Below are 12,659 nucleotides of genomic sequence, written 5' to 3'. Positions count from 1 at the left end.
GAATTGGGTCTATTGCTGGTCCAGATCCTTAACACTTTGATACAGAACAAGTTTCAAGTACTATTAAGAGAAATAAAACCTCTGAACTGTTATTGCTTGAAAAAGTATCAGCTGATACTGAGAACTGCTCCAGCCAATTCTTGCCCAGTCTCTAATCTTCTGCTTTTGGATCGGTTCACTGAGAAGGCTGAGCGAGACAACTCTGCATATTTGGCTGTCTCGGAACACCTCGACTTTTGTCAATTTGCTGATACCCATGGATGTAGCACAGAAACCTCATTAGTAGCCTAGGTAAACGAATGCTTTCTGGAAGTACTCAAAGTTGAGGAACCCCTTCTGGAGCGGGGGGTGGGGAAGGGTTAAGATCCATTTTCTCCTTTGCCATCATTTAGAAATGCCATTAATTGACCTAAGGAATCAGAACTCACAGTAGAGGTGATATCTTTTATTTAGACCAACTAGATTTTTGCAAGAAAAAAAATCTTTAATTGCAAGCTTTCAGGCACAAACACTCTTCTTCAGGCATAGGAGAAAAGTTGGTAGAAGTTCTCCTGGGTAGATATGAAAGTTTGTATTTCATAGGAGAGTTGAAGGCGTGATGAAATCTTCTGTTTGGAACAGTTCATTTTATGTGCAGATTAGGCTCAGAAAAAAGTTGGAATAGTCTATTTACCTCAAAGTTGTTTGGTAAGCAGGATGTAGTCATATTTCCTTCTGGTTATGGTGTTTCATATTTTACAGAGGAGTAAAAAGATGGACTACTCTTCTGGGCAGACATTTCTTATGTGGTAAGGTGTCCCTGCACTCTGTGATGAGGCTCTGTGATGATGCAAATTACCTTGAACAAAGGCAGGAACAGGGTTGCAGGTTTCAGGTGGTCAAACTTGCTTCCTCCTTGTAAAATTATGAAGATTCCATTTTAAAAAATCAGCTAAAATTCAATATATTTCATGTGTTGGGTATCCGGGTTGTAGTCATATTGGTCTAGATACAAAAGGAATCAGAACTTTTGGTAATTAACCTACAAATGCAGTAGAAGATATGGTTGTGTTTCAGTGGCTTGTTCCTGTCTCATAGGGAATACCAAGGCCAATTGATGGATAATTTCTCTTTTGAGTGGTCTGTCTTGTTGGGGTCCTTTAAGGCTGTATCTCACCCCTCTCTTCTGTCCAGTGTGCATGCTGGAAGGGTTAGTGAGACTCTTTAATCTGTTGATAAAGCATAGTTCTAGTTCCGTATCTTAATTGACACAGACAGTGCTCTTCAGTGCATTGATTTGTGTTTGGTAGATATTGGAATATGAATCAGTCTAGTTGGAATATTGGTAGGTTTGGGGAAAGAACTGGAAGATGTTGCATTTTTTTAATACCTCACACTTTGATTGAGGGCCTGCAATCTCTTACTAAAGTTCACATCCTGGGGCATTGCTGAATGCTAAAGGATGATCGTGTGGTAGAAGTGTCTGGGAAAGATTTTTCCTCATTTAGATTCTGCCCAGTACAACTTTTTTTTTGGCTATGCCCATTTCTTGTGGACAACATGAATTGCCACCTTATCACAATAGGCCTTAAAAAAGTGAATCTGAAATCCACCCAGAAACTGTAGATGCTGCTGGGTGCAGCAACCCACTTGGTAAAGGATTTGTTTCACCCAATAGTATAACTAGGGGTGGATGAGTGGGGCACCAGGCTCAGGTGCCAACTTGGGAGAGGCATCAGAACCCCTCCCCCATAACCCCTCAGAGTCTGCACCTGGGCAGCAAAAGCCCTACAGTGTTGCACTTGCAGCAAGAGTCAGATGCACAGACACCATGATGCTGCTGGGAGAGTAACAGCTGGGACAGGTAGACGTTGTGTTATGGTGGAAGTGGCAGTGGTGGCAGCAGCAGGGACTACTTTTAAGTCCCCTGTGTAGGTAAGATTCCTATACCCATTCCCCACCCAGCCGCAATCAGGATCCCTCCTTGACCAAAACGCCCCACTCTCAGAATCGCTGCCTCTCCAGAGCTCAATAGCACCCCACTCTCCACCCCGCTCTCCTGCACAGTTTGCCCTGGGTTCAAGCCCTTTGATCTCAGCAGAAAAATGACACCATTGTTTCAGGATCTCCACTAGCTACTTATTGATTTTCAGATGTTTAAAGGTGTTAATTTTCACCTGTATGGCCTGGTACTTTACTGTCTGAGAGCACCCCTCTCTATGTTTGTCATTCTACTTCAGTTGCAGTCAGCAGAAGCATTCACCTTCTGGTTGTATTATTTTTATTCTCTCCTCTTATGGGGGTCCTAATATCCTTCCATGCCACTAAACCTTTTGTTGCATTTCTTTGTTTCATTTCAATACTTAACCTGACTTTTGCATTGGAGGTGATTAGGACTGAATGCAGCATTCAAGGAGAAGGTGTTCCATCAATTTGTGTAATGGCATTAAAATATCATTGTGGTAGCGTATGCACATTGCAGAACATGCACCGTGGCCAAAAACCCAAAATCAAATTAAAAGGAAAACAAATCCATAACAACAGCCAAAACACTGTGTAAATTGTACATGAAAATGTTTTCAATATTACAGCCAGGTTTTCATCAATTTAAAGTATTCCTATTTCACTTGGTTAATTTAAAACATGATGATAAACAAGCATATGCTGATGATACTAGTATGCATTATTTAGCCAGGTAGTGGATGTTTGGTCATGAATATTAGTATTTTTAGGAACAAGAAAACAGACTACATGCGATGAGGCCATACAATATGCTCCATTCATAAAATATTTTCAGGGTTCTAGGGCGGAAATCTAACTGAGCATGGAAAAAAGCTACTGTAGCTTGGAAAATTACTTTGGAAACCAGTATTGTATTCAAGAATTTCATGTGCAGGCTCCAAGCAGGAAGGTCTATGAAGATACTAGAGCTCCTGCCAACCAGTTGCTAGTTGCTCATCCAAACTTATCACTGACCAATGCAGAGATTGTGATGCCAACACACACAGCTCCAAGAGTGATTTGCACTGGTCATTTTACATGTACTGAGAGACAGAGGGTTGTAGTCTTGTGCTTGACTTCTAATCCAGTTATGACATTTTAGACCTTGGGTAGGATGTTTATAGCCATATCTTTAGTTGGTATACATTGCTGTTGTTCTGTTGATATGGCCCCTACCCTGTTCTCCCTCCACTTCCCACTCTACTAAATCAGGACAACTACTACTTACTTTCCACACAGGGATATTATGATAAGGATTGCAGGCCTAATCCTGCTCCTATTGAAATCAACTGTAAAAAATGCATTCACTTCAATAGAAGCAGTTCAGGGCCCGTCAAAGTTAATGTTTAGAATGCATGTAGAAGATGAAAACTGAGGTGGTTGAAGTTAATTTGTTTTGCTGTGGTTCTCATGACATAGCCAATGGATTAAAATGGAGAATTCAGTTGCTTTTTTAAACAGCTCAGGTGGTAAGGATGAAGAATGGAATTATTATTGCTGTTAGTAAAGAAATGCTTACACAAAAGAAAACATTTATGAAAATGATGTTCTACACATCTCTCTGTTCTGATGATTAATGCATTTCTTTCCAAGTCTGAATATTTATTTTGTTTAGTCATCTCTTTTATGGATGTGTGCCTTTTGCCATATATAAATGTATAAACACCTGGTATATTTCTCCCAATACAAACTGTAGGGGGCACCTCTGGGCTATGTAAACATCTGAGTAAGACTGTCCTCAAAACAACTCCCTTTTGCTTCTTAAAACTAAAACTTATTTGAAACAATTTTACTGAGGGGAAAATTTTGCAGAGAATTTCATGGCCATATTGAAATCAATCTTTACTTTTCATGAAAAAGACGTTTTTAATGCAAATGGAAACTGCATTTCTTGGAAATTAGTGAACAATCTGAGGCAAAACCCATAACATCTTTGGTATTTTCCTGATTTCCCCAATAGTGAGATTTTTCTTTCTTGCATCACGTTCATTTGAGCCTTATTTTGATTATTGAAAGATAAATTTCATATTGTCTTTCTTGCTATGACATTTACTGTAAATGTCTAACTCCTGTTTATGTTGGAGAGGGGGTAACCAGCTTCTTATGAGATATCTTTATTAGTGTAGCAGGCTTACCTTTCAGAACTTGGGTTGAGTCCCAGGCTTGAGATTCGGACGTTTTGATTGGTGGAGCCCATTCACCAATCAGGAGGTAGCAAGAGGAGTGAAGTCACGCCACTTTCCTGAGGGGTGGGGGAGAGGAGCTCCCCCCAGACCTGATTGTAGACTGCAGTGCTGTCAGGTCTGGAAGACTTCAGGGGTGGAGCCCTAGAGAGTATAAAGGTATAAAAGGAGCTTGTGTGCCCAGCATGAGGGAGATGCATCTGGAAGACAAGAGCGAGGCTTAGAAGAGCTGAGGAAAGCTGTGCAGCAGGGCGAAGCAGTAACCCAGAAGTGCCCCTTAAAAACTTTCATCTGTGGGGAACAGTGGATGGCTCTAGTAGCTAGGCTCTCGGTGTGCAGCATGGCACAAGGCATCCAGACCCTGGGACTTGCGTGAGGCAGCTTGGGTCTGTAACCTCTGGCGTGTGCCCAGAGATATGGTGCACAGGCTGGTGCACAGAGCAGGATCTTTGGAGTGCTTGGGCAGCTCAGGTCCCCTACCCTCGGCATGAGGCCGGGAGTTTGGTGCAGGAGGCACTGCATGGAGTGGACCAAGCCTTGGTGCTGCACGAGTTGGCCCAGGCCTCCAACCCATAGCAAAAGGTTGAGTCTAGGGAACCAGATGGTGCTCAGGCTACTGAGCCGGTGGGAAGGGCTGAGCCAGAGGCCCCAGAAGCTCTGCATAGCAGAGTCTCGTTCTGGGGGACAGCGACCCCTGAAGCCCATCGCAGGCGAGAGAGGTGCAGAGGACGAAGATGAGAACGCATCTTGGCACAGAGGACAAGGGCCACCCTCCACACCTGGGAGCCATGAGCCATGAGTTGCAGGGAAAAAGGATTCCCACAGGGGAGGGGGAGTCCCCCTTGGTTAGTTAAGGGCTCCAGAAAATGGTTTCCCCTTGGGATTAAGTTTAACTTTGAGGTTCTTGCGCCATAAGTGGTGTGATATTATGCCTTATATTTTGTGAACTTTCATGGTAAATTAGTGAATGAGTAGAGTCTTAAATTTAGAACTTTGACTAGGGCTCTGCTGGGACCCCCTTTTGCTATTGCTCACCTGTTGTTTATTTGTATATATTTGTGGCTTATTTATTGTTCTCCTATACTTACCTATAGTTTATCTGTTGGTTATCTGTGTTTATTTTGCGGTTTATCTGTGTCAGATCAAATACTTACCTGTGACTTACCTGTATCTGGAGCACTGGTATACGGTTTTATACCCTTTACCCAGAGGATATTATTTATGTTATTTGTTTGGATATCATATATATATACATAGTACATATGTTTATATCCATGTTTCTTTTCCTTGTGATAAATTAATGTAAATACATTTGTATGTAGTTAAGTTCCTGACTGTCCTGGCCTCGTTCTGTAGGGATGGAGGGAAACTAAGCAGTCTGCTGTTCCCCCTACAGCACACCTGCCAGCTAACAATTCCCTTCAATTGGAGAAGGGGAGTATATACCCGCGTACACCTAGGCTACATTAGGGTTCTAAAGACTCAGTTTTAACAAAACATGTTGCAGCCTTGTGCTAACTATGGTTCTGTGTGGTCATTTTGGTTATAACTGAAAAAATGAAGTGTCATCATTGTCATTGATTCTTCAAATGCCATTCGTGTAACAGAACCGATAGAGCACATAAATTGTATATAAGCAGGTCTTCTGTTGAACTGTAATATGCATTGTGTATTACATGATGATTACTTTTTATCTAAGTATACTATAAATTAGTGCTCACGTTATCACTTTTTCTGAGCAGTTATATTTTCTGAACATGAAGAATAGGACATAAGTTTTCCATCTAAAATAACTTGTATTTTAAGTTAAGGAAAACTGCAATCAAAACTTCTCTACCCAAATCTGCATGAGATATTTGCCACCTGTGTGACATGCTGCAGCAAATAAATGTAAGATCTTACATTGCAAAATTGGATTCTCCCGCTTAAAGAGGGGACCAGATTCTTTGTGAGGTCAGTACAGGAATGGAGTTTGGAGGCAAAGGCAGCTTTCTGCCTGTCCATATTATAAGGCTGTATTGTTTGTGGTTAGACTGCCCAAAGGAATAGGATACACATAAAGTATAAAGTGAGCTAAACAAGCTTTCTCATTAGCAAGGGTTTTCAAAAACACACCCTGTTCTCAGGAGCTCCACATAACACACAGAAAGCAATTAGTGATGTCCTAGGACCTTGTTATGCATTACACTGTGAAATGCACACATATTAATTGGTGTTAGTGTCAGCTCAAGTTTGGAGCAATCACATAGTCTGGCCAGTCGGGGCCTAGAGAAATAAAAGGTAAAAATCACCCCCTTCCCCTCATCCTTTGGGATTTCCCTAGTCCCCACCTTCTCCCCCCCATTACTTGTGGCTGCTTCTTGATAGTCTGCCTACATTTTCATCCTATTAATATCATCCTATTATAGTTATACCACCATCTGTCCCAGGGAAGCAAGCAGGAAAGGGTTAACTTGCCTGTTTGGTCCCTGCAGCCATTACAGCCAGGCTGCTGCTCTTTAGGCTGAGCCTGGCCCATTGAGCAGCTGCGGGGGCAGCAATGGTTGGGCAGGCAGCTGAAGCCTTCCCTGCCTGCTTCCTCAGGACAGACAGCACGGGGAGCCAGAAGTAAACAGGTGGAGCGATGGCGATCTGGGGCACTGGGGAGGGTGGAGTTGGACAGTGGGCCTGATCCAGGCCAGTGGAGGAGGGTGGGCTGTTTGGATGTGGCCACACCTTAGTGTAACACAGATAAGAGAGAATTCTGCCCTGGAGTGACATAACTGTGAGCTGCCTAATGAGTGCTTAAAACTAATTTCAGGTGTTAGAATGTGGACAATCCAGGTGTGAAGAGCTCCTGGAGCCACCCAAAATTACCAAGTGACAAAACTTCTAGAACAGTGGTGGGCAATTATTTGGGCTGGTGGGCCACACTGGGAGTTTTAGGTAGTTGTCATGGGGCGGGTCAGCACCTCCTCCCCACCACAAGCTCACCAAACCTTCCTATGCAGGGTGGGGCTGTGGCAGGGAGAAGGGGGTGGGGCGGCAGCTTCAGCAGGCTCAGCCTCTGGCCTGCCCTTCTATTCCGAGGAGGGGCTCAGGCAGATGCCCCAATCCCCAAGGGGAAGCTGCCGCCTATGCCCGCAACTAATGCTGGCTCCCACCTGGGTTCCAGCGCACAGGCTGGGAGCTTGCATACTCTGTCTGTCTCAAAAGAACAGTGTACCTGGCATCTAACAATGACTACAGTGCACATCTGGATTCCAGGAGCCATATATATATCCATATACTGATGAAACTTCTAAGAGGCAGTGGCAATGGCAAATAATTCCTTCTCTAGCATCTACGTATAATATTTCTATCGTTTCACTGTAGCATTTTATTTCTTTTTCAAGGCTGATGCCAGGCCTTGTCCAGCTTTTTATCCTAGTACCACTTGCTGTGTTGTTCCGCTGATCCTTGAAGAGGCGCTATGATTTGCGGTAGTCCTGACAGATGGGTTGCTATCCCTAATGTGGTTTCTAGTTCTTGTTGGGAGGTGGACACTTTTAACTGTGTTGTTGCATTCATTTATTTGGATCAAGTCTGATGCCCCCCGATCACTCACTTTCTCTACACTGATTAACATTTTGCTTTACTGTTGCATCCCCTGAATCCTGTGAGTACTGACCTCACTTCAGCAATAATTTCAGGTTGAATTAATCTCTATGTTTTGATGAATTTACTGTGTTGAAAAAATATTGGATGAGCTCAAATGACCCCTTTTACTCAGTTTTGTCCTCTGTACTGCTTCCAGTTCCAAAGTCCTACGCAGTGCATTTCTTATGGCTGTTCTCTGTGAAAGCTGCGAGTTCATTATTTCTCCAGCACCATTGTCTGTGGTTAGTCCGTTCACAAGAGAGGGGATTCACACAGGGATAAAGTAAGGGCTCTTAGCAGCTCAGATCAACACACAGGGAGAGGGAAAAAGTACTATCCAAGGAGGCATCTATGTTACATGGTTCTGTGCTGTGTAGAGATGCCTGAACAAGCTCTCAATGAGCTAACTCTGGTACCAGAAGCATTACAGGCGCATTAATGCAGTACTCCACCTGGCTAATTTAGCTTGTTTCTCAGGCTGACTACTGATGCCAAAGCTGATTTGTTCCAAGCCAGACCTGGAATTCCTACAGGGCTTTGCATTATACATTTTCATATCCACAGAGTTGATTAAGTGCCCTGGTAATGGTACGGTGTACCCAGATATCTGGCCTAGGAAAGGCAATCCAGGTGTGGGATGAGACCAACCTGAAGGTAAATCTAATCTGTGCTTAGGTTTTGGGCTGTTCTTGCAATCGAGAATAGCTGATGTACATTTTAGTCTGGTTGTGTGCTTCAGTCTCTAGTGGTCTTCATTTCCCAATTTATTTTGCTGCAGTACTTTCTGCAATTTAGGACCAAATCATGTAGTCCTCTTTTTCACAGCTACTGTAGCACTGTACCACTGTAACGTAGCCTTCGTAGAAAGTAGAAACAGAAGTAATAAGCAGTTTCTACTCCATGTGCAGTTGCAGCTGTGGCTACTATTCTTAGCCCCCTCAGAATTAGCACCCAGTCAATTCTGGTGCCAGTTGGTCCCTACTAAGTGGAAAAGAGCTGTTCTGTCAAATCTACATACATAGGAAACTCTCTTAACTTGGGGGTGTTCCCCAGGGGCTGGTCCAACCTACTATAAGGACCTCTTATGCCCCTGGAAGAGTGTAAAGAGGTCAGAATGAAATCTAGGGTCGGTCACAGAGAATTCAATTTGTGGTGATGGGAAGGTATTTCTTTTTTTTAAAACTATATTAAATCCTAGCTTGCAGACTTATGTGCTGAACATATTTTAACATACAATGTCAATTCCTATTTTTCCTCACTGTGTGGATTTTTTTAAAAGTAAAATTAAGTTTAAAAAAAGCAAAATTTGTTTTAGTTTTCCTGGCATTTGTCATCCTACTGAAGAAAGCATTGACAATGCTACGGTTTGCACTGTTACAGCATTATTATAGTATACCGTATGGGTGAGTGGGCCAGCTTTTCCTTGGCAATAAGACGATCAAGTTAGGACAGACAATGAAACCGAAAATGAGTTCTGCTTGATAGGTAGTGCATGCTTTTAACTATTTCAGTGAGTCTATGCTAATGTCTTTGTCCATTGTGTAAATATAATAAAATAGCTTTAGTTTAAAACTGTATTTGCTTTTCAGTGAAAAACACCTGCTTTCCCCCTATTTTGCTGTTCTTCCATCATATAACCTCCTGCATCTTGTTTGTGAGCCAACCCACATCATCTATTAATGTCACAAACATTGACAGAGAATGGTCTTGGATACTACAGGTGTTAATGAAGTATATGAAAACAACCACTTAAAGTTATTGAGGATGAGGACAGTGTAGTGTAACATATGGGAATATAGAGTTGATAATATTGGAACAGTAATAGAAGCTATGTGTGCAGTGTTCGTATATCTATTCATATCTGTATCTACATACACCCCCATGTGTTCTAAATATATATACAGTAGCTCTAACTTTCAGGAAGTAAAATGGGAATCTATAAAAACGGAGAATGGAGAGAACAAGAAAATGAAAACAAAGGCAAACCCAGAATAAAACTGAGGCAATTGAGATAAATTACTGGAGAAAGAAGAAAGATACTTATTAAAATTCATCCTATGCCAGGGGAAGTACAAAAGCACAGAGATGTTTCCAGTTAGAAAATAGCCGAGGAAGGATTGTTGGATTCACCAAAAGAGACAAGCAGTATCGAAGGGATGTCCTTTTGTTTCTATTGTGACCACTGCTGTGGTGGTATTTGAAGAAAAAGAGAATGAACTAATACTTTTTTCAAAATAATGGAAAGCACTTTAGGAACAAGAAATATAAAGCCTTCCCTGTGCCAGGGGTGGATCCAGAGAGTATGCAGTGGCACAGCTGCCCACCCCCCTTTTGGATTGCACCACACCACAGGAGCCTCTGGACACTAAATGCCTCCAAAGTAGATGCAAATCCTTTCTCCCTTTACCCTTCCTGCTCAAAGGCACATCCCTTCTCTGCCCTTTTCCCTGCCCCTGCCATTCTCTACTATCTTGGAGGCAGAGAAAAATCAGATCTTTTCTTGCCCTCTGCCTGGGGCCTGGGCTTAGTTGGGAAAGCAGATAGTGGCAGGAGGGAGATGAACCAGGGTTTCCCTTTGTCATACCCTAACCGGGCGGGGTGGGGTCACAACTCTCCAGCTGCCCTGTTGCTGCTGCCTCTCTCCAGATGAGCCCAACCCCACTCAGCTGGGCTGGCTCTGGAGCTTCCTGGTACAAAGCACTGGAAAAAGCGGAGCAGTGCAGGAGGGGAGGGGAAAGAGGAGGGAAAGGGATGTGCTTGTGAGCAGGAAGGGGAAGAGAGTGGCATTTTCATTTGCTTTAGGGACTTTAAAATGTCACCAGAGGCACTGCATGCCTACACTGGTGGGGGCAGTGGATGCTGATGGCGATGCCCTCCTTGGGTGCAGGGGGCAGAGATGTGTAGTGCAACCAAAGATAGTCCTCCAGGTGGCAATGGAGGTTGTGGGGCATTCTGGGCTTGCCCCTAGTGCTGTCATAGCTCAGGTTCCCATACCAGGTGTGCAGGTATTTTTGGGGCACCATGGCTATCAGCAGCAGCAGGGCATAGTGGGTTGGGCACCCCCCAGTCCATGCAGACAGCTCCTCATGTGCTGCCTGGGGCACGTGCAGCAGAGGCATGCTCGAGGCACATTGGCCATCCTGACCGGGGCAGTGCAGGCCACGGATGACAACTGCTGGGTGCTGGACCCCATTAGGGCCCTAGCAGTCACCCTCATGCTGCCCACTGCCTAGTACCTGACCCTAGCCTCACCTGCCCCCTGCCTGGACCTGTGAGGAGGGTCTTTGTCTTCTTCAGCAGCCAGCTCCCCGCCCCAGGTCCGGTGCCACCAAGCCCCTCCACCTGGGCCCAGCCCTGCTGCTTCAAGCTGTCATGGAGCTGGAGCTGCCTGCAGTGGGGTTAGGACCACACACTGGCCCTGGACACCACCTGCTGGAGGGGGAGCTGCCCCAACCAGGGGAGCACTGGGTGCTGTTGCCCCTGGGCAAGTCCCCTGCCCACCACATTCACTACGACATATGCACCCATAGGGGAGAGTCAGAGGCTGGGGTGCTGGCTGCCTGTTCCCAGGCTCTGCCCACTAGGTGCCCCCACCCTATGGCCTCCCACTCCTGCAGTGGCAATGCATAGAAGGTGCACGTGCACCTCCTGAGAGTGCTGACGCACCCCCTGTCACACTGGGCTCCCTGCTTAGGTAATGGGCAGGGGGACAGGTGGGAGCACCAGTGCCCCTGCTGTGAGCACCGGCCAGAATAAAGTGCTGGATGAAGTGGTTGCGGCGCTCCCGAAAGTGGCTGCAGCTGTTTCTGGAAGTGGCTGTAGCCACTTCCGAGAGCTCTGCAGTTGCTTTCAGGTGAGTGCGATAGGCTGTGAGATTGGATGCAGGGGACCCCCTGGTTGCTGACTGGTCGCTGACGGGCACATGCCCCCCTGACTCAGATGGCACCAGTTGCACATGCATCCCAGGACAGCACACAAAGGACATAGTTTTTAAAGGGAAAAAGGTTTTTTTATTGTTGGTAGGTTGGGTGGGTGTTGGAGGGGGTCTGTTTCTTGGGGAAGCAGGGGAGCTCTGTGGGTTGGGAGGAAGGCAGGAGAAGGGCTGTGTTTGTTGGAGAGGGATAGGGAAGAGGGGTTCTGGTGGATATGAGGGGAATAAAAATGTGTTCTTGTGAGATGTCTGCAGTGAGCATGGTGCCGGGGGTGGGCAGGGGCATTGGGGAGTCCATGGGCAATGGTGCAGGCAGACTAGAACAGGGATTGCTGGAAGAGTTAGTCATCCAGCGCCTTCCACACGTGGTGTCCTGGCCCCCACTGGCAGGTGTGTGGATTTCCTGGGGCCTCAGTGGGAGTCCTTTGCTTGCTGCACTTCCTCTGTCCAGGTCTCATGGAAGAGCTTTTCCTGGGGCCTCACATATGTTATGTAGCACACAGGCTGCAACGATGACCCAGGGGAGGTTGTCCTCAGTGAACTTGAGGTGGATGGTGAGGGTACGCCAGAGTCCCTTGAGGCAGCTGAAGGTGCACTCCACCAGGGTGTGGGTCTGGCTCAGGTAGAGGTTGAAGTGGGCCTGGTGGGGGTCCAGGTGGCCAGTGTAGGACTGCATGAGCTAGGGCAAGAGCTGGTAGGTGGGTCCTTTATAAGCAGGGACCGGGACCACCCAGCTACAGGCTTGGCACCCCCTGCATGAAGCATCCACTCTCCAGAAGGCCAGAGTTCCAGAAGGCATGTGCATTGTGAGTGCTGCTCGCCCATCCATCACTTATGTGCGTGAAGGAGACTTGGTGGTCCGTGATGGCCTGGAGCGAAAGGCCCTCTGGTTGTAGTGGGGGCAGTCTCCACAAGGTGGGTAGGTGATGGGGATGTAGGTTCTGTTC

Source organism: Crocodylus porosus, unplaced genomic scaffold (genome assembly GCF_001723895.1).
Source record: "Crocodylus porosus isolate Cpor-Errol unplaced genomic scaffold, CroPor_comp1, whole genome shotgun sequence".
NCBI lineage: Eukaryota > Metazoa > Chordata > Crocodylia > Crocodylidae > Crocodylus > Crocodylus porosus.
The sequence above is the reverse complement of the archived record's forward strand: the minus strand, read 5'-3'. Positions refer to the sequence as shown.